The sequence below is a fragment of the Pan troglodytes genome, chromosome 4 (genome assembly GCF_028858775.2).
Source record: "Pan troglodytes isolate AG18354 chromosome 4, NHGRI_mPanTro3-v2.0_pri, whole genome shotgun sequence".
Lineage (NCBI taxonomy): Eukaryota > Metazoa > Chordata > Mammalia > Primates > Hominidae > Pan > Pan troglodytes.
Window position 1 is genome coordinate 17377472 of NC_072402.2, and position 20471 is coordinate 17397942.

The following is a 20471-nucleotide window of genomic DNA, read 5'->3' on the forward strand; positions in this document are numbered from 1 at the left end:
CACTAAGCACCACTAGCTATGCGGCTCTTCCTGAAAGATGCAAATTCAGGAAAGGGGGAGTTCCTGTAGTTCCAACGTATTCATTATTTAACAATGGAGTATACTTCCTGGTACATATTTCCTGAATATTTCTGAATGAAATTTATCACAATAGCTATCTTGGTAGCAGCCCAAAATAGAAATCAACTTCTGAGCATTAAAACCCACGAGATGATACATTTAGTTAGAGTGAGGGCTTGTAAACCACAGCCTGCCAGCCATATCCGGCCTGCCACCTGTTCTTGTAAATAAAGTTTTATTGGAACACAGCCACACATTGTCTGTGACCACTTCCACAATACAATAGCAAAGCCTAAAATACTTACTATCTTGCCAGTTACAGAAGTTTACTGATCTCTTGAGTTAGAGAATAAAAGCTAGACAAACAGGGTGCTCAACTGGTGCAAATTGAGTTGTGCTCTAGAGATAATTACACACCAGATTTCAAAAACTTAGTATGAAAAAATAAAGTATCTCATTAATCATTTTGAAATTTATTACATGTTGAAAGGATAACATTTTGGATATAGTAAAAAAAATATGTTGTTAAAACTGCTTTCACAAAAAAAACAATTTTTTTTTACACTTCTAAATGTGGCTACTGGAAAACCTAAATTAGACATGGTGCTCACATTCTATTCCTATTGAACAGTGTTACTCTAAAAAGTTAGGGCTTCTGGTTTATAAGGACTTGGAGAGTAAAACAACAAGGCTTAAAATTCTAATTTGATTACAATTTTGTTTGATACCTGCAGCATGTTTTGTATAAATACACTGTCAGACTATTTTGATATAAGGCTTGTATGTTTAGAGACTAACACATATTCCTTTTCATAACATTACCCATTTTTCAAAGATAAAAAACAATGCTCATGCAAATACTGTGAAATAAAGGCCCCATGAATGGTTCTCACGAGGCTAATGACTCTGAACAAATAAATCAAACACGAAGAATTTCCATTAACATCAAATAAAGTGTGAAATAATCTTTCAAGATCAAGACAATGATTCTCAAACAACATATAACTAACTACTTTCCCTAACAAATTTATATTTAGTTTTCAGGGATCCCCCAAAAGATTCCTAGGACATTAACTTTTTTGTTTTTTAAAACAAACTGTTGAAGCCAGCATCTTCCTTGCCTATGGGGATGCTGAAACAGAGCCAGCGCTGAGGACAGAGCTGTAATAAAGCTGGATTAAACGAGATAAAACTGGGGCACATACACTCCAATCCTTCCCCCCTGCCCAAAAAAAAAAAAAAAAAAAAACTAGCAAAGAAATGCCTGGAAAAGCTATGCCTAACAGCTCTCCAGTGTTTAGTACAAGCCCTTTCTCTTTAATTATGTCCATGGGACATTCACTCATTTGAATCTTGGCTGCCTCTGTGCCTGGTCACATACTTGTTTCCAAAACACACAAGTGGCCTGAAAATCACGTGTTGAGCGTGTGATTGAATGCTTCCTTGAGCTCTAGGAACATAGGCCGCCCTCCACCATGGCTTCTTCCTTCCATTCTGGTTTCTGCCTCCTGGCTTCCTGCCTTTCACAGCCCTGCACCTGCCGCTCCAACTTCCTCTCTCTCAATGGCCCTGCGTGTGCATGGACTACTGCACACGGCCAGGGTCGCTTGTCTCCTCTCCTGCACACTGGACAGATTTCTCAACTCTGCCTCCTTCTGCGGGCTGCCCTCTGGGGAAACCCTGTAGGCAGATCCCAGACTTCAGGCCACACACCAGCTTGCACACCAACTCCTTGGGGATGAGGTACCTGGGGACTTTCTTTTGGCTCCCACCCCTCCAGCTCTTTGGGAAGATAGAAAGCAGAACTGCCTTTTGCTGCAAAAAGGGAACCCCTGGATCGCCAAAACTAGAGCTTTTTAATTTTCAACACTGAAAAAAAAAAAGCTATATATAGTCTCCTTCCTGAATTAAAAGTGAAACGGCATATAATGACACCTAATATTTAAATATGAATTACCATGTACCAAGGCTTTCCATGAGTCTAATTGAATATCCAAGAGCCAGTGGGCAAGACAGGACTATTATTCCATTATATACGTGGAGACCCTGATCCAAGTGGAGTGGCTTGCTCAAGGTCACACAACTACTGTGCACTAGGACCTGTGTCTAGTTCTGTGCCCTTCGTCCTCGTGGGAAAACCAGAAGAGTGTGACTCCAAGTGTGGCCTGGGACGGCTGCCTGTCAATGGCAAGATGGCCACCAAAGGTGAGAATAAGCATTTAGGAACTCTTACAGCGATCTGATGTGGCTGCATTGTTTTTACTGTATTTTTTTACTGTATTTTTCTTTTCTTTTCTTTTCTTTTCTTTTAAGCAGCAGCAAGAAGGGGACCCTTTTCTTTTCTTTTAAGCACAGCGTGGAAGGGGACCCGAGTGGGTTGCCGATTTTTACTGTATTTTTCAAATGCACCAGTCCTCAATGAATTGGCAACGAAAAACAAAACACTGCTCTTTTGACTCTTTGAGATGCATTGTTCTAGAAGGTACTAAGGTCAATTTTGAGTTAAAGCTTCTAAGATATTTATTTGTATTGGTGTATATACAAATCCACTGTTATTACAATATTATTCTGTAATTTTGCATGACGTACTAAACTTTCTCTTCCTATAGTTTAACATCAAGTCAGACTCAATGGATAAGAAAGTGTCCTTATTTAAATTCTTCTTCAAAACTACCACAAGTCTAAAATGTGGATTCAGAAAATCTGATATTACATCTATTAAAAGTTACCTAAATTGTACAACAATAAAATCCAAATATTTTTGTATTTCTCTCTACCTTCACCCCTTCCACTCTTCATCTAAAGTTGTATTTTCTATTTTTTTTTTTTTTTTTTGAGACGGAGTCTCACTGTGTCGCCCAGGCTGGAGTGCAGTGGCGCGATCTTGGCTCACTGCAAGTTCTGCCTCCCGGGTTCACACCATTCTCCTGCCTCAGCCTCCCGGGTAGCTGGGACTACAGGCACCACACCCGGCTAATTTTTTGTATTTTTAATAGAGATGGGGTTTCACCGTGTTAGCCAGAATGGTCTCGATCTCCTGACCTCGTGATCCGCCCGCCTCGGCCTCCCAAAGTGCTGGGATCACAGGCGTGAGCCACCGCGCCCAGCCTAAAGTTTTATTTTCTAGTGCAGTCCAACAGCAACGCTTTGCTAAAAGAACTCCAACTGCACCCCAGCCAACCCTACGAACTCATCCATTCACTTTCTCAGCTTCCTGTGGAGTGAGGCTCAGCAACCAGGCCCAGTCCTGGCCCAAGAACCAAGCAGACAAATGAGGAAGATGTCACGCAAAACTACTGAGGGGCTCCTGGGGAAGATTTTCCTTCCTAATTAAAGGAAGAGGGGCCCCGAGGGGAGTCTCTTTGGTCCCAACCCTGATTCTTTCCAGGAGTAATGTTTACTCTAAGAGGGTGAGGTCTTTATTTGCTTTACTCAGAGATGTATCACAATGGCATAACAGATGCTCATTGAAAAAAATGGAATGACAATGTTTTGTGAGGAGGTGATGGCTGCAGCTATGGCAACCATTTTGTAACCTTGAGGAAGGACCAAGAGAACTACAGGCACATGGATCCAAGTCCTGACCCTGTGGAGCCTCTAAACAAACGCTTCTTATTAAATGTGGGGTTTTTGCATATTAACCGTGTAGGTCATTATTGGCAGAATTACTCTGTCTTAGTGCTGAAAAGTTGGACTCTGCCTGGAGAGAGAGAAGGGTATGTGACATACCGATACAGTCTGTTGGTAGATGGAAGAGGTGCCGTGGTGGAAGGGAAGGATTATCCCTGGGAAGGAGGGAGGCTTATGGGGAAGGGGCTTAGTCCTCAGTGGATTAAGGTGCATGGAGATATTGCAAGGCTTGTATATAGTTTAAAACTCTTCAGTGGTTAACACTGTGAGTCTCAAAAATAACCAGAAGACAAATCAGTATGGAGCAGAGGTCAACAGGGGCAGCATCAGCTGGTACGGGATGCCAAAACCAGAGGGACATCACAGGGCAGTGTCAAGTTCAAGCCCAGCCAGAGAAGCCAGAAACAAAGACAGAATACAGAGACCCGGGTTCCCTGGCCCCTGTGAGAATTACTAGGTGGGGGCCACATCTGAAGCAGTTAAATGCCCAGACAACCTGAGATGGGCGAGACTTAGGAACTCAAATATATTCAAAATATAGAGAGGATCTGACAAAGGCAGAAAGACAGGGATGCAGCACGCTGCAGAGGATGGAAGGCTGGGTGGCTGATGTTAGATGCTCTCAGTCCTTTGATGAATTACAAGGTGAGGTCGTGGGCTGGCATGGGAAGGTTGAAATCAGGTTCAGGGATGTGGGAAGGTATGGGGGGAGTTGGTGAAGAGCAGGGAGGCCACCTCCAAGGCTGGCACAAGTATGTACTAGCATTGATCAAAACACACTTTTTTTTTTTTTTTTGAGACTGAGTCTCGCTCTGTCGCCCAGGCTGGAGTGCAATGGCACGATCTTGGCTCACTGCAACCTCCACCCCCTGGGTTCAAGCAATTCTCTGCCACAGCCTCCTGAGTAGCTGGGATTACAGGTGCCTGCCACCATACCTGGCTAATTTTTGTATTTTTAGTAGAGATGGGAGTTCACCATCTTGGCCAGGCTGGTCTTGAACTCCTGACCTCATGAGCCACCCACCTCAGCCTCCCAAAGTGCTGGGATTACAGGCATGAGCCACCACGCCCAGTTTTGTTTTGTTTTGTTTTGTTTTTGAGATGGAGTCTCACTCTTGTCACCCAGGCAGGAGTGCAGTCATCAGATCTCGGCTCACTGCAACCTCTGCCTCCCAGGTTCAAGAGATTCTCCTGCCTCAGCCTCCTGAGTGAGTAGTTAGGACTACAGGTGTGTGCCACCATGCCCGGCTAATTTTTTGTATTTTGAGTAAGAACAGGGTTTCACCATGTTGGCCAGGCTGGTCTCCAACTCCTGACCTCAAGCAATTCGCCCACCTTGGCCTCCCAAAGTGCTGGGATTACAGGTGTGAGCCACCGTGCCAGGCCAAAACACGCTCCTTGATATTGTCCAGCAACCCTGTGGAATTGGAGACAGAGAGGAAAGCGTGGACATTACCCAAGACAAGGCTGGCAATCTGGACAGCATGGATGGCATGAAGCCCCAGGAATTGACAGAGGCCACCAGCTTGGGATAGGGCGGCTCCCCATCTCCTGCCTGGCCTGGGAGTGTTGTCACGTGCTATGTTCACTCTAGGATCATTCACGGCTGGACACATGACTTGAGAACTCATTTTTTAGTATGCATGCTATGCTGCCATCAGAAAAAAATGGAAGGCTGAGCGATAAACCAAGCAAGGAAAGAAAATGAGGAAATTCTGAAGGGGGTTCATGAGATACCACGAGCAAGGAGGGACTGAGGGGGTCTGTGTGAGGAATAGGAGCAGGTCCGTGCTCTCCTTCTGGAAGGGTGAGAGATCAAGCTGAAGGGGAACATTTCATATTTTGAATAGATCATATAAACTTAAAATTAGGGGTTTAATAATTCAACATATAAGAAAATGGATACTGCAAATCAATTAAAGTATGCTGAAAGAGACTTTCAGAAAAACCCAAAGAAACAAAGGAAGGAAGGAGGGCAGGATGGAAGGAAGGAGGGATGGAGAGAGGGACTACAGATTTGTTCCAAATCAGACCCAAAGCCCTGGTGAAGACAACAGAAGGTTCAACCCTTTGCTCAAATCCCATCTAGAAATCCTCACAGGGTAGCCTCCCCCTTGGGTATAATCTGTTGCCCTTTTATCTAGTGAACCTAAGGAAACCTTTTTATCTGGCTAAACTAAACCTCCATCTCACTCTATTCATCAATGTTCTATTTCTACTTCTCTGTCCACCATATTGAACAGGTCATCAGCTCCTTTATTCAGACGTGTTCTGAAAAATCATGCTGAGAAATACAAATTAGGAGGGCAGCTGTCTCTCTTTGTAGATGTTGCCAAGGAGGCCCAAATTGGTCACTAAAATGCTAAAATAGCTGTGAAACTCACTAAAGCACTTACACGATCACTAAGGTTATGTCCACGCAGTGAGGACTGAGCAAGAAAAAGAAGGGAGGAGATGAGGAGGGAAATAAGAGGAAAATGCATCCAGCAGCCACAAGTTCCTCAATATCCAAAGCCGGGAAAGTGGTCAAACTGAGATTTGGAATGCTTGGCTGAATATTTTTTATAATGCTGCATTAACAGTATTGTAAGAGCTGAGCGCGGTGGCTCATGCCTGTAATCCTAGCATTTCGGGAGGCCGAGGTGCGCAGATCACTTGAGGTCAGGAGTTTGGGACCAGCCTGGCCAACATGGCAAAACCCCATCTCTACTAAAAGTACAAAAATTAGCCAGGCATGGTAGCGGGTGCCTGTAATCCCAGCTACTCAGGAGGCTGAGGCAGGAGAATCACTTGAACCCGGGAAGTGGAGATTGCAGTGGGCTGAGATCGTGCCATTGCACTCCAGCCTGGGTGACAGAGCAAGATGCCATCTCAGAAAAAACAAAACAAACAACAACAACAACAACAACAAAAATACACACACTCAGAAAAATTTGAGCTAAACATCCAGTCACCAAACAGATGCCAAATATTAAAAAGACCACAAGGTCATCAGATTTATATTAGTGGAGTGCTGGAAGGGGCTTGAGAAATCACCCCACCCCATCATCCCATTTCTACAGGAAGAAACTGAGATCAAGTCAGCCCTCTTCATTTCATTAAAAACATAGCTAAGAAAAGAGTTACTTCTTTGATAATAGATATAGCTGATTTATAAATATTCATGAATATATACTGAGATACCAGAAGAAAAAAAAAGTCACATGGAGAATTTTCCTTGAAAATTGCTCAGTGCCGTCTGCTCTGAGATAAATGGTAATTTATTGGCAAGTCCTCGGTAAATTCTGCTTTCCAGAAGGAAGGAAGGCCTGGTGGGAAGAGGGTATTGGTGAGCTGCGCATCCTAGGAGTCCTTTCTCTTGCTTATTCATGTATTAAAGTGGTTGCCTGAAAGTCATAATGGGAAATTAGCCAGCCTTAGATCACAGCCAATATCTGTTAAGTATAAATTAGAAACACCACAAAATATCCCATTGAGCAGTTGGGAGTTGCTAGGAAACGGGAGGTCAGGCAGCACTCAAAGGCCAGGTTATTCCCATCCCCGGGCCTCTTCAGGACTCTCCAGGCTGGACTCTGGGCAGTGGGCGCCACGAGTTGACGGCTCGGCATCGCAGCATCCACGTCCAGGCGGGGAGTCCAGGCTTCTGAGCTGGGTGACTCGAACTGCTTAATTGTTAAGTGCCTCCCTCCTGCTACCAGCAGGAAAGGGTCCAATGTGTGACATGCCAGGCTGGCTTCAGGGGCAGCCTGACGCTTTCTCTAAGATAGGAGTGCCTGAGAATTCGTATGAAAGAGTTTTAAGTTGAAGACTATTCCACAGATTAAGCACAATGTTAAAAATAAAAGGGATGCAAAAAAGAAAGAAAGAAAGAAAGAAAGAAAACAAAGGAGTATATGCTCCTAAATCCAAGAAGCAGCAGACAGAAGGCTGTTCATGAGTGACAGCTTTCTCCTCACCTGTCCTTATTAACACATTTCATCCACTTCCTTCAGCGATCCAATTTGCTTTACTTAACATCTACCACATCTTTCGACTTAAAAGAACAGCTTTCAGGGTTCTGATCATATTGCTTCCATGAATTTGATATTCCCCACGCCTACCCCAAAATGAACGTACGTCCTTCACAAATTCTACCTGGCAATGTGCTGCTGAGTTCAGTCAACGGTGCCCACGTTCAAATGACAGATCACGAGAAGAAACGAACACACCTGTTTTTTGCTGGGAGAGCCACACAGTGAACACCGGAGTTCTCTACCAAGACTCTCGATGTCAGGCCGGGCATGGTGGCTCATGCCTATAAATTCAGCACTTTGGGAGGCCAAGGTGGGCGGATCAACTGAGGTCAGGAGCTCGAGACCAGCCTGGCCAACAGGGTGAAACCCCGTCTCTACTAAAAATACAAAAATTAGCCAGACGTGGTGGCGCACACCTGTAATCCCAGCTACTTGGGAGGCTAAGGCAGGAGAATCACTTGAACCCGGGAGGCGGACGTTGCAGTAAGCCGAGACTGCGCCATTGCACTCCAGCCTGGGTGACAAGCACGAAACTCTGTCTCAAAAAAAAAAAAAGACTCCAATGCCACTTCTTTCCATAATGATGACTATGACTGCTGTTTATCAGCCACCACGGCCATCAGTGGTGTCTCCGTCTGTGCCAGAGTCTGAGCCAGGAGTTTTACAGACTTGCTCACAGTTCCTCTTTGTACCTACCCTACAAAGGGTGGCTTCTGTATTCCCTTCCCTGATGGGAGAACAGAAAACTAAAGTGACAAACCAATGACCTGTGGCTGGTAAAAGGCAGGCCGGATCAGTGTTAAAACCTCATTTGGTCCACCATGATGTGTGGCCTCCCAGGACAGCCTCATTCATCATTTGACTCCAGAAATGTTGAAAGAGTAACTTGCTTTATCATCTTGTTCGCCATAAATTGTCTAAAGGAGAGGTTGCTTTTATTCACTGAGCAAACAGCAACAAATCAACTTGTTCCTTGAGAGGAAAACCTTATGCTGTTAGCCCTGGAATAGGTAGAAAAACGCCCAGGTTAATGAATTGCTATAGAGTCATCAGGCTAATGGAGAGAGCTGTAGGGCACAGTCTAAATTCTGTGATTTACACGAGAAAACCGTGGGACCAGGCCACGGTGGTGAATGTTGTTTAAAAATGCTACCATGAGGCCAGGTGCAGTGGCTAACACCTGTAATTCCAGTACTTTGGAAAGCTGAGGCAGAAGGATTGCTTGAGCCCAGGAGTTCGAGATCAGCCTGGGCAATATAGGGAGACCCCATTTCCACCAAAAATAAACAAAATTAGCTGGGTATGGTAGTGCATACTTGTGGTCCCAGCTACATGGGAGGACTGTTTGAGCCCAGGAGGTCAAGGCTGCAGTGAGCCGAGATCCCACCGCCACACTCTAGCCTAGGCGACAGAGCCTCGGAAAAAAAAAAAAAAAAAAAAAAAAAACCCAAACCCAGAAAATGTTATTATGACACATTACACACTGGCAGACACTCTAAAAAATCCTCCCTGTCTGTCTCCGCATTCAACTCCAACAATGTCTTGGCATCATGAACTATGATCTGAGGCTGGTCTGTGACACAGTAACAGAAACAGAAAAAACTCAGACATGAGCTGCTCATCTCTTCACTCTTTCCTACATTTTTGCACCCAACCCTCACTAGAGCTAAATCTCAACTGAAGAGTCTCTATTCATCCACACCCGCAGATCAGGGCCCCTTTCCAGGTACTGCTGCTAGTTTCTACTTCCCACAGCACTGCATAAAGCACAATCTATGTCTCAGATACGCGACTACACATTTACCAAAACGACCAGGACAAAGAACAAAAAAAGCCTTTGCATCCAGGCCAGTTGCTATAGAGTCTTTGAATATTCCCAACCTGCCTTCTCTATCATCTAACTGCTTTGTAGCGACATGCTGGAACAAGAAGAATGGATGTGCTGTGAGCAGGCAAGGTGAGAAGTGGAGAACAAGCGGCGATTGTACGGTAGTTAATTATTTTAATTGAGCATGAGAAGGGAAAGGCTTGAACTCTAAGGACGTTGGCAGAGCCCCAGAGTTTATGTAAACCAGGAAATGCCTCTAGCACGCCCCAGATAGCAGGAGCAACTGAATAGAAGTGGGCCCATCTGCTGATGCAACAGCGCTGCAAACAATGGCTGCTCTGAGAGAGGGTCAGTTCCACAGAGTTTTCAGAGGTTGTACACCTCTTTGTTCCTGCATGCTCACAGGCTGTGTTAGAAGCCTGGAAATCCCAGTCAAATGATGTCATGACCAGGTCCAACCTGCCCTTCCACTTCTGCACAGGACCTTATTTCCCTAATTCGCAAGGTAACTCTGATTAAAAGCCTCTAAGAGCTGCAACTCTGTACGCTTGTAGTCCAATGTAAACTGACTAGCTCAAGCTTTACTGAAAGCGATGCCATGCAGTCAGTGAATCAAATGCATAGGCCAACGTTTCAGAGTCAATACCAGAAAAAGAAAAGAAGAAAAAGAATGTGGAGGCTAATTTTCCTTCTGCAATTCCTCAAACCACAATTAACATAGTAACAATGCCTTATGTTTGGCCTTCATAATCCAGCGGGATTTGTTTTGGCTCAGCAAAGGGGATTTGTTTTAGCTCAGCAAAATTTGGCGTAGACCCCTACTTATGTGTTATAATAACCATATTTAAACTTCTGTGGTCCCATAAGAAAACATGACCAAAGTATGCCTACGAGATTTCATATTCAAATCATGGTCTTTTGCCAAACAGCTAAAAGCTGAAATCTCAGTTATTCAAACTTATTATGCATACTCTTACTTAATATTCTTATTTATCTGAAGAGTTCTTTCTTAAAAAAATCACTAAATAGGGTCTAAAACATTGGTTTGCTAGTGAATTTTTCACCATCCTAAATGTGGAGGGTGAGGGGAAAAATGTTACTGTATCTTTAATAGGACCACTTTAATTTTGTAGAGGCAAACTTTGGGTATATTACAGAATTCCAAAGCCAAACAGTATTCCCTTTTAAAGTGAAATACTGACAAATGAAGCATCTGGCACACTTTAATGAGCTGTTTTATCCTTTCAGAGTGGCAGAAACTAGGACAGCCATTCATCTGAGACAGTAGCTAGCACAGAGCAGTTACACAATGACACAGGACTCACTGATACTAAGCCCACCACCACCATTTCCCATCTCCTAACACGACTTACTAAAAAGGGAAACAAAATAGACATTTAACTGAATGACTAAGTACATCCAGAAAGTGTGAAACGATACACCATTTTCTATTTTAGTTGAATAGTAAAACGCACGGTTAAAAGCAATAACAAATGCTATATAACAAGTTAACTTACATGTAGATGCCATTTTTATTGACAGCAAATAAAAAATAAGAAAAAAAAAACAAGAAATCATCAGCATCGACAGCCCAGTGGTTTTCAAGAGGAGGTGGTTTTGCCCCCTGGGGGGCACCTGGGAAAGTCTGGAGACGTTGAGAGAGGAGAGTGTTACTAGCGTCTAGCAGGTAGATGCCAGCGCTGCTTTGAAGCCTCCTTCAAAGCTCAGGCTAGAGCCCAACAACAAAGAATAACCTGTCCAGCTCAAAATGCCAGTACTGCCGAGGCCAAGAACCCTGACTTATCCTGATACATAGGAAAAGGGTTAAGCAAGAATCATCTATTTGAGAGATAGCTGACGCGGAAGGAAAAGGATGTGAAGTTTAATTATGGACACATTTCAGTTCAAAGTGCTGAACAGGTGAAGCAGAGTAGCACAGAACTAGAAAATCTAGAAAACTAGGAAAATCAAGTAAGTTACAAAATTAAGGGAGACGACGAGACCAAAGCTTAGAGGAGGGTTTTGAGGTGGAAATACACAGGGGAGAGGTACTCACCTAGCCTGGAGCTGAAGGAGAGAAGCCAGTGTTTCTTTTGGAGCCCGGCGAGTGAGAAGCTGGGGGCAGAACCCGAGGCCATGCCTACCTCCAGAGGAACCAGTCAAGAGGAGGAGGGGTGGTCAGAGAGGTGTCAGGAAGGAGGGGTGGTTAGCAGTGTCCCAGGCCTGGGAGCAGGGGGTGGGGATTAAGAGGCAGGGCAGAGAGAAACTGTGCTGGGAAGCTTCCTGCAGAAGGGTAGCAAGTGCAGCCTTGATTGCCTGGCATTAGAAAGAAGAAAATAGTCACAGACTCTTTTTGGAAATGTTTAGCAGTGAGGAGAAGATTGCTCAAGGTGAGGGAGCCCAGTGAAGTTCCTATTCACCCTCACTTCTCCCTTCTCAGCAGGTGTATGTGTATGTATATCTATATAATCATTCAGCTCCCAGGGGAGGCAAGACAAAGTTAAAAAAACAACAAAAAAAGAAGCCGAGCATGGTGGCTCAGGGCTGTAATCCCAGAACTTTTGGTATGCCAAGGCAGGTGGATCATGAGGTCAGGAGTTTGAAACCAGCCTGACCAACATGGTGAAACCCTGTCTCTACTAAAAATGCAAAAATTAGCTGGGCGTGGTGGTGCATGCCTGTAATCCCAGCTACTCAGGAGGCTGAGGCAGGAGAATTGCATGAACCTAGGAGGCAGAGATTGCAGTGGGCCAGGTTTGCACCACTGCACTCCAGCCTGGGCAACAAAGGGAGACTCCATCTCAAAAAAAAAAAAAAAAAAAAGTATGCAACTGTTCTTCAGAAAAGGTTGCAACAATTTATACTCCCAGCAGCAGAATAGCAGAATCCATTAATGGCAGTTTCTTCAAATAGTCACAGAAACCAAGAAGTGTTATTAAAAAGCAACACAGAGCCAGGAGCGGTGGTGTGCCCCTATAGCCCCAGCTACTCCAGTGCCGAGGCAGGAGGATCTCTTGCAGCCAGGAGTTTGAGACTGTAGTGTGCTATGATTGTGCTTGTAAATAGCCCCTGCACTCCAGCCTGGGCAACATAATCATGTCCCCCAAAAAAAAAAAAAAAAAAAAAAGCATAAAACCATTAAACCATTCAACCTCACACTGGCAAAAGTGTCTCATTTTAAATTTCAGTTATTTGATTACACTATTGAGAATTTCAAGTAATTTTATATTTCACCTTTTGCAAATTTCTTGTTTCTGTTTTTTACTCGTTTTTCTACTAAAACATGTTCTTATTGATTTGTGAAGGCTCTTTATATATTAAAGCTATACATCCATTGTTATACACATTGGATATATATATCTTGTTTGCTGTTGGCTTTAATGAGGGCAGTTTGGCTATATATACATCAAAGTCATAACTATGTGCATATTCTGATTGGCAAAGACACTTTCAAGAATTTACCTTAAGGAGAAAGTATTTGTGCACATGAAAAATACAGTACTATTATTTGCAACAACAAATAAACAATCCAGTAATAGAAATCTGACTTGAAAGTATAGCCACTGACAGAATTTTATAGTCATGAAAAAAATGCGAAAGAATGTTTCAAGATTTATTAAGTTAAAAAAAAAGTAGGTTACAAAATTAAGGTAAACTATGATCCCAATTTAAAGGGAAGAAAAGTATATACACAACAAATATAAAGAGGGTTGTCTCTGGCTGGTAAAATTATGGGTAACTAATTTTTAAAACATTTCACATATTTCCCTAATATTTTATAATCAGTAAGAATCATCTTTATATTGAGGAGGGGTGAACGCAAACCCCAGCATCTAATGCGGTGGTGTTTTTATTATTGTCACTATTCTTTGTCGCATATTTTTGAGGGTCATAGAAAGAACTTGCCCGAGAAAAAAACAAGGAAAGTACCCCTAGGATGAAGAAGAACAGAGTGAAGTGCTGAAGAGCTAATGAAGCAGAGTGGACCATCTGCACAGATGAGAGAAGACCCAGGGGAGTTTCAGACCCTGATCTTGAGAACCGCAGTCCACCCCTAACCTCTGGTCTCCAATCTCAAACCTGGCCCTTTGCTCCAGAGTCTTCTGAGGGAGTGACAGCTGGGAGGGAGGCTGATGGGGATTTGGGAATTGGTCCTTTGTAGCCGCTGGGGGAGCAAAGTGAGCTTTAGAACAAAGTCACTACCAGAAAGCGCACATTGAGGGGGCTGCCCGTGAAAATGTTAATTTAGGGCGGCTAATGCTTAGAGGGGGAAAAAAAATATCTCAGTCTGCATAAGCTAGACGGACAGGGGTGGGAGTTGGGGGGGCGGGTAGGGGAGGGAAGGGATTTGCTCACAGTGGGAGCAGGAGTGCCATTCAGATTGGACATGATTCAGTAAGTTCATCAGGATAAGCCAAAGTAAAAATGCAGTGGTGGAAGCTGCGATTATGTACACCCCATTTTAGCAGCTGGCACCTCCCGGGAGGGAAGCCGACCAACTGGGGTCGCCTCTCTAATTGCACCACCTTCCCGTACATATCCTTCAGCCACCAAGGCATTCAGCAGAGAGAGGGAAGCACTTCTGTATTCCATCATTCCAGCCCTCTCGCAAGCAGCAATGCGGTTCCGGACCTGAGGACCCACATTTGTAAACTAAACAGAAGCGAGGGATGAGAAAACCAGTTTAACGTTGTAAGAGAGGTAGAAAATATGTGGCATTTTCCCATAGACAACTTACCTTTGCCTCTTTCTTATGAGGGTAATAAGTGTGTGTCAGATTAATTACTCTCAAAAATTGATGGCAAAAAAAACCCCCAACATTCTCATACTTGGTTTTCGCTTAGCACCAGAAATCTTACGTACGCGACGAAAGCAGATTTAGCCTAGTAGCAGTCAGCCAAGTGATTATTCATTTCTTTTAAATGTAACTCGATTTAATATGAAAGACCACTTTCACAATGAAAACACCTCCCTTCCAGGGCACATTTAGCAACTGAATAGACATCCACTGAACACCATTCCTCCATCAGGGGGGAGGCAGAGATTAGCATTTCAGTCACTCTTTATTTTGTTCTTTCCTTGGGGACCTCTACTTCGGGGAGTAAAGGGAATCCCAACAGAATATGCCTCATCAGGTTTTTCCAGGCCGATTGCAAAATTCCAACATGTGTATGCTTGTGTGAAATAAGCACATGATATTCAACAGATGACCATTCAACTCCGATAACTTCTCACATTTCCATACTTGCGTATGAACAGGTTTATAATGCGATTAAAAAAGAGATTATTCTTGTGCAGATTTCTTTAAAGGTTCCTATAAAGCACGAGGCAGGGAAAAGCTGGATGACTGCAGTGTATAAACTCTTAAAGAAAAATACTTTGGAAAAAATTCAAACAAAAGAAACCACCAATTTCCCCCTTCAACCTAATATTAAAAAAGAATTTTTCCTATAAAAGGTGAATTCCATATGAAAATATATTGCATTATCAACGCCTTAACTGATCAGTGAATTGTGTCCTTCATTTTTACAAAAAAAAATTTGTAGTTCAAACTTGTACGTGCAATCAAAATCAGCACTTACCCACTTGTAAACACTTCCGTGCCTGGAGAAACAGCAAAATCTGTTCCCCGTGTATGATCTCTGCAGTTTTACAATACCATCATCATGGCAAGTTACATGAAACTTTTAAGCAGAACAAGAAAGAGAAAAATCCCTACCTTGGGTTTTCTTTCACCCCTTCAGTTTTTGTCCACTGTAAATAGCTGCATCTTTAGCAGTCCGGGCAAGAGCATCTAAGCTGACAGACACAAAAATGGGCTTTCTTCGGCTGGCTGGTGTTCCCAGCCTTTTATGTGGTGTGTCTCGGGCTGTGCTGCTTAATTAATTCCTGATTCTACTCAAAGGAAGTCCAGCCTGGCGAGGCTGACGTGATAGGAACTGCTGAAGACACTTTTGACTGCAGGGGCAAACTAACCATCATGCACGCATCAACAAATGTGTAATTACATTTCAGGGCCCAAAGATTCTTGATTTTAAAAGCCAATCAATAATTTTTTTTTAAAAAAAGTCCCAGGACAAAATCAAGCAGTTTAGTTGTGATCTTGGAAAATCCACCCAGAGAACAAGAACAGCACTCTTTGCTGGTGCTGAGCTTCACTCGCTGCAATTTATCCTGATCTCTACAGAGCTCTGATGAATAGTTTCCATGACAACTTGGTAAACAGGATGGAAGTGACCACTGAGGGCTTTACTGGGATTGTTTTGTTTAGGGAGAAGAATGGTTGCTTTAAATGCTTCCTTTACTAAAATTTCCTCCAAAGGTAAAAAGGCAGCTTTTTACAGGTCTTCTATATGAAATGTTTCCAAAAGTCAAAGATGCTGGCAATGGGTGCTCCAGGTGCAGGAGACAGTCAAAACAACAGGGGACATGAGTGGCAATCAAAGACCAGAAGGGCCCGGCATGGTGGCTCACGCCTATAATCCCAGCACTTCGGGAGGCCTAGGTGGGTGGATTACTTGAGGTCAGGAGTTCGAGACCAGCCTGGCCAACATGGTGAAATCCCATCAACACAAAAATTAGCCAGGCATGGTGGTGGGTGCCTCTAATTCCAGCTACTCGGGAGGCTGAGGCAGGAGAATTGCTTGAAAATAGGAAGCGGACATTGCAGTGGCTGAGATCACACCACTGCACTCCAGCCTGGGTGACACAGAGCAAGACTCGGTCTCAAAAAAAAAAAAAAATACATACATAAAAAGGCCAGGCGTGATGGCTCACGCCTGTAATCCCAGCACTTTGGGAGGCTGAAGCAGGTGGACTGCCTGAGGTCGGGAGTTCGAGACCAGCCTGGACAGCATGGAGAAACCCCATCTCTACTAAAAATACAAAATTAGCTGGGCGTGGTGGTGCATGCCTGTAATTCCAGCTACTTGAGATGCTGAAGCAGGAGAATCTCTTGAACCCGGGAGACGGAGGTTGCAGTGAGCAGATACTGTGTCACTGTACTCTAGCCTGGGCAAGAAGAACAAAACTCCACCACAAAACAAAACAAAACAAAACAAAACACAACAAAACACCAGGAAGGATTATGGAATGTCAACGAGGTGCTTTCCAGTAAGTACACAGAGGAAATGAGCCATTCCCAAAGACTAACCAAATGCACAGAAGAATGAAAGGGGCTGACAACCTGGATAATTCTAAGAAGTCCCAACTCGCAAGTTGAGGCTTCTGCCCTCTCTATCCTTCCATTAATCTTGTCCATATCATTCACCAGTTCTATAGTGAGCAACAGAAACTTCATTCTCAGCTGGACACGGTGGCTTACGTCTGTAATCCCAGCACTTTGGGAGGCCGAGGTGGGTGGATCACCTGAGGTCAGGAGTTTGAGACCACCCTGGCCAACATGATGAAACCCCATCTCTCTTAAAAATACAAAAATCGGCCAGGCGTGGCAGTGCACACCTGTAGTCCCAGCTACTCGGGAGGCTGAGGCAGGAGAATTGCTTGAAATCGGGAGGCAGTGGTTGCAGTGAGCCGAGATTGCACCACTGCACTCTAGGCTGGGTGACAGAGTGAGACTCCATTGCAAAAAAAAAAAAGAAACTTCATTCTCAATGCTTCACCCTTTGACCAGGGAATCAGAAACCTCCCATTCTTACAGCAAATGACTTGGAAAAAAATGTTTGTTACATTATGAACTGATAATAAACATCTGGCATTTTGACATATGACAGTACTTATTTGTCAAAAGTCAAAGAACCATACAACACAGACAGTGGACTCCTAATGTCAACTTTGGACTTTAATAATAATGTAGCAATACTGCTTTATTATAACAAATGTACCACATTCGTACAAGATATTCATAAAAGGGAAAATGGTGGTGGAGGGGGGCAGTGTGGAAACAGTCTGTAGTATATGCTCACATTTTCTGTAAATTTTTTAATGTTCTTTAAAAAAGTCTATTAATGTTAAAAATCAAGATAAAAATGTCCATCCCGTGACAATGCCAAAGACTAAAAGGAAAAACTTTTTTAAGGCTCCTTATGACAATCTGTCAGAAGTGATTTAAAACTTAAGAGAGAAAAGGTCTTAAAAGTTAGATTTTCCTGTGACTCAGCTTAAATTTGGGATGAAACTTGTTAGGACAAAATAAGTGGTAAAAATATAAACATATAATGTAAGTATGTGTTATTTTACATACACAGTAACATGTAGCTGTATCATGTCCCCATGACCTCACTTAATACACATAACCGCCCTCCTTAGTAGGTACTGTCAATACACACACGTTAAACACAGGGAAAGGATGCCCGGCCACACAAGGTGTAGTGATGAGGCCTGGGCGAAACCTAGGTGCACACCTTTGATCTATTGTATCGGTGGCTTCATGGCTCCTCTGCACCTGGGTGGCTGTGCGATACCCTTCCCATGCCAACGGGATTATGGTGTATCATAATGTGCTAGACCCAGAGCACCCCGACACCCTGGGTCTCAGCAGGCGCGGCGCAGGGCTTCCTGTGCCCTTGGTGCAGGACATGAAGGACTGAGTCACCCAGGCCCTGCGGGTAGCTAAGCAGGCTTGCAGAGGGAGTGGTGGCTGGGGCTGGGGAACAGGTGGGGTAGTGGTCAACGCAGCTGTGGGAAAACAGTCACAAAAGATGAAACAGAAAATAAAAACAAACAACAAGAAAGCAAACACAGGCAGCAAAAAGGTAAGCAAAGCTCTAAAAAAAAAAAAAATCCTAATCGCCCACAAGAGCTTTGAGATGGTATTGCATAATGTGTTGATGTTTAAACAAAAATTCCGAGATAAAATTATGCTCAGAGGCTGTTTACTGGAGCAGGAAAATGTATTCTTATTAAGAGCTTAAAAATATTTGACACACTCCTATGAACGAATATCTGACATTTTCACGTTAATCTCAAATGGCCAGAAGAAGAGCAGCGAATGGAAGATGCAGAAATGCAGATTTCATTCATTACAATTAAGACCTTTCCCAGGCCGGGCGCGGTAGCTCACGACGGTAATCCCAGCACTTTGGGAGGCAGAGGCGTGTGGATCACCTGAGGTCAGGAGTTTGAGACTATCCTGGCCAACACGGTGAAACCCCGTCTCTACTAAAAATACAAAAATTAGCTGGGAATGGTGGCGGGTATCTGTAATCCCAGCTACTCTGGAGGCTGAGGCAAGAGAATTGCTTGAACCCGGGGGAGGCGGAGGTTGCAGTGAGCCAAGATCGTGCCATTGCATTCAGCCTGGACCAAGAGCGAGACTCCATCTCAAAACAAAAACAAAAACCTTTCCCATGAACAGTAAGGGCTTAAAAAACAAAAATTCAAAAGCAGACCAGGTGCAGTGACTCACATCTGTAATCCCAGCACTTTGGGAGGCCAAAGCAGGAGAATCGCTTGAGGCCAAAAGTTTGAGACCAGCCTGGGCAACACAGTGAGACCTCGTCTCTATGAAAAATTATAAAAATTAGCCAGGCCCAGTGGTGGTGTATGCCTGTACTCCCAGCTACTTGGGAGGCTGAGGCAGGAGATCGCTTGAGCCCAGGAGTTCAAGGCTTCTGCGAGTTATGATGGTGCCACTACGCTCCCGCCTGGGCAACACAAGACCTTGTCCCTCAAAAATGAAAAAATTAAAATTAAAAAATTAAAAAAGCACCTGGCTACCTTTAAGTGTAAGGAAAGATTAAATTCTCTGTTTCTGAGGGTTCCTTAGGAAAAGGGAGGATGATCCCTTTATGTAACATTTAAAAGAGAGAACTAGATCATATTTCCTCAATTCTTAATGCATACATGCTCCCATGTGGACATGCTGAAACTGGGATGTGTCTCAGGCATGCTGTTGTTCTAAGAAAGAAGTCCCAGTCCAGACCCCAAGAGAGGGTTCTTGGATCTCATGTAAGAAAGAATTTAGGGTGAGTCCATAGGGTAAAGTGAAAGCAAGTTTATTAAGAAAGTAAAGGAATAAAAGAATGGCTACTCCATAGACACAGCAGTCCCAAGGGCTGCTGGTTGTCCATTTTTATGTTTATTTCTTGATGATATGCTAAACAAGGGGTGCATTATTCATGCCTCCCCTTTTTAGACGACATAGGGTAACTTCCTGAGGCTGCCGTGGCATTTGTAAACTGTCACGGTGCTGATGCGAGTGTCACAGTGAGGACAACCAGAGGTCACTCTCGTGGCCATCTTGGTTTTGGTCAGTTTTGGCCACCTTCTTTACGGCAACCTGTTTTATCAGCAAGGTCTTTATGACCTGTATTTTGTGCTGACCTTCTATCTCATCCTGTGACTTAGAATGGCTGCGTCTGAGAATGCAGCCTAGTAGGTTTCAGCCTCATTTTCCCCAGCTCCTATTCAAGATGGAGTTGCTCTGGTTCAAACATCTCTGACACTACCACCCAAGCAGCCACCATGCTGCGACCAGTGCCTGGATGTGAGTGAATTTCATCATAATTTTTGTACTATCTTTGCAAATTATGGACACTACTGCCACTCCTCACATCAAGTCCAGCTGTCTTTTAAGCGGAGTTGAAATATCACACTACAGATTTACCAGTGAAACAGAAAGTTATTTTATCTGCAAAAAGGCCTGGAAACAGAAAGGCAAGGTGCCTATTTGTGGTGGATGAATGACCTCCATTTCATACTTTCTGCAAAGCAACGAGCAAGAGCTAAGCGATAAGAAATCACTGTGCTCTGCTGTAATCGGTGGTGCCTTTGCTTCCACAGTGACAGGAAACAAGGATGCATTTTACACTCTTGGAATTTAGATTCTGTGAAACATGGCAATAAATAATGTTTGGACAGAGTGAATAGTCTATAATTCCAGAAAGTTCCATCTCAATGTTAAAATCTAATGTTTAATTAACCTTTCAGTTTAAACCTTGTCATGTGGCAGACCCTCACACCCAGACTCCCTGCCCAAT

At 43.7% G+C, this 20471-nt stretch overlaps 1 protein-coding gene across 1 annotated transcript in view; it reads right to left on the bottom strand.

Moving 5' to 3' along the window:
- MYO10 (myosin X) overlaps nucleotides 1-20471 on the bottom strand; it is a 270984-nt gene that overhangs the window by 61281 nt on the left and 189232 nt on the right. The window lies entirely within an intron of this gene.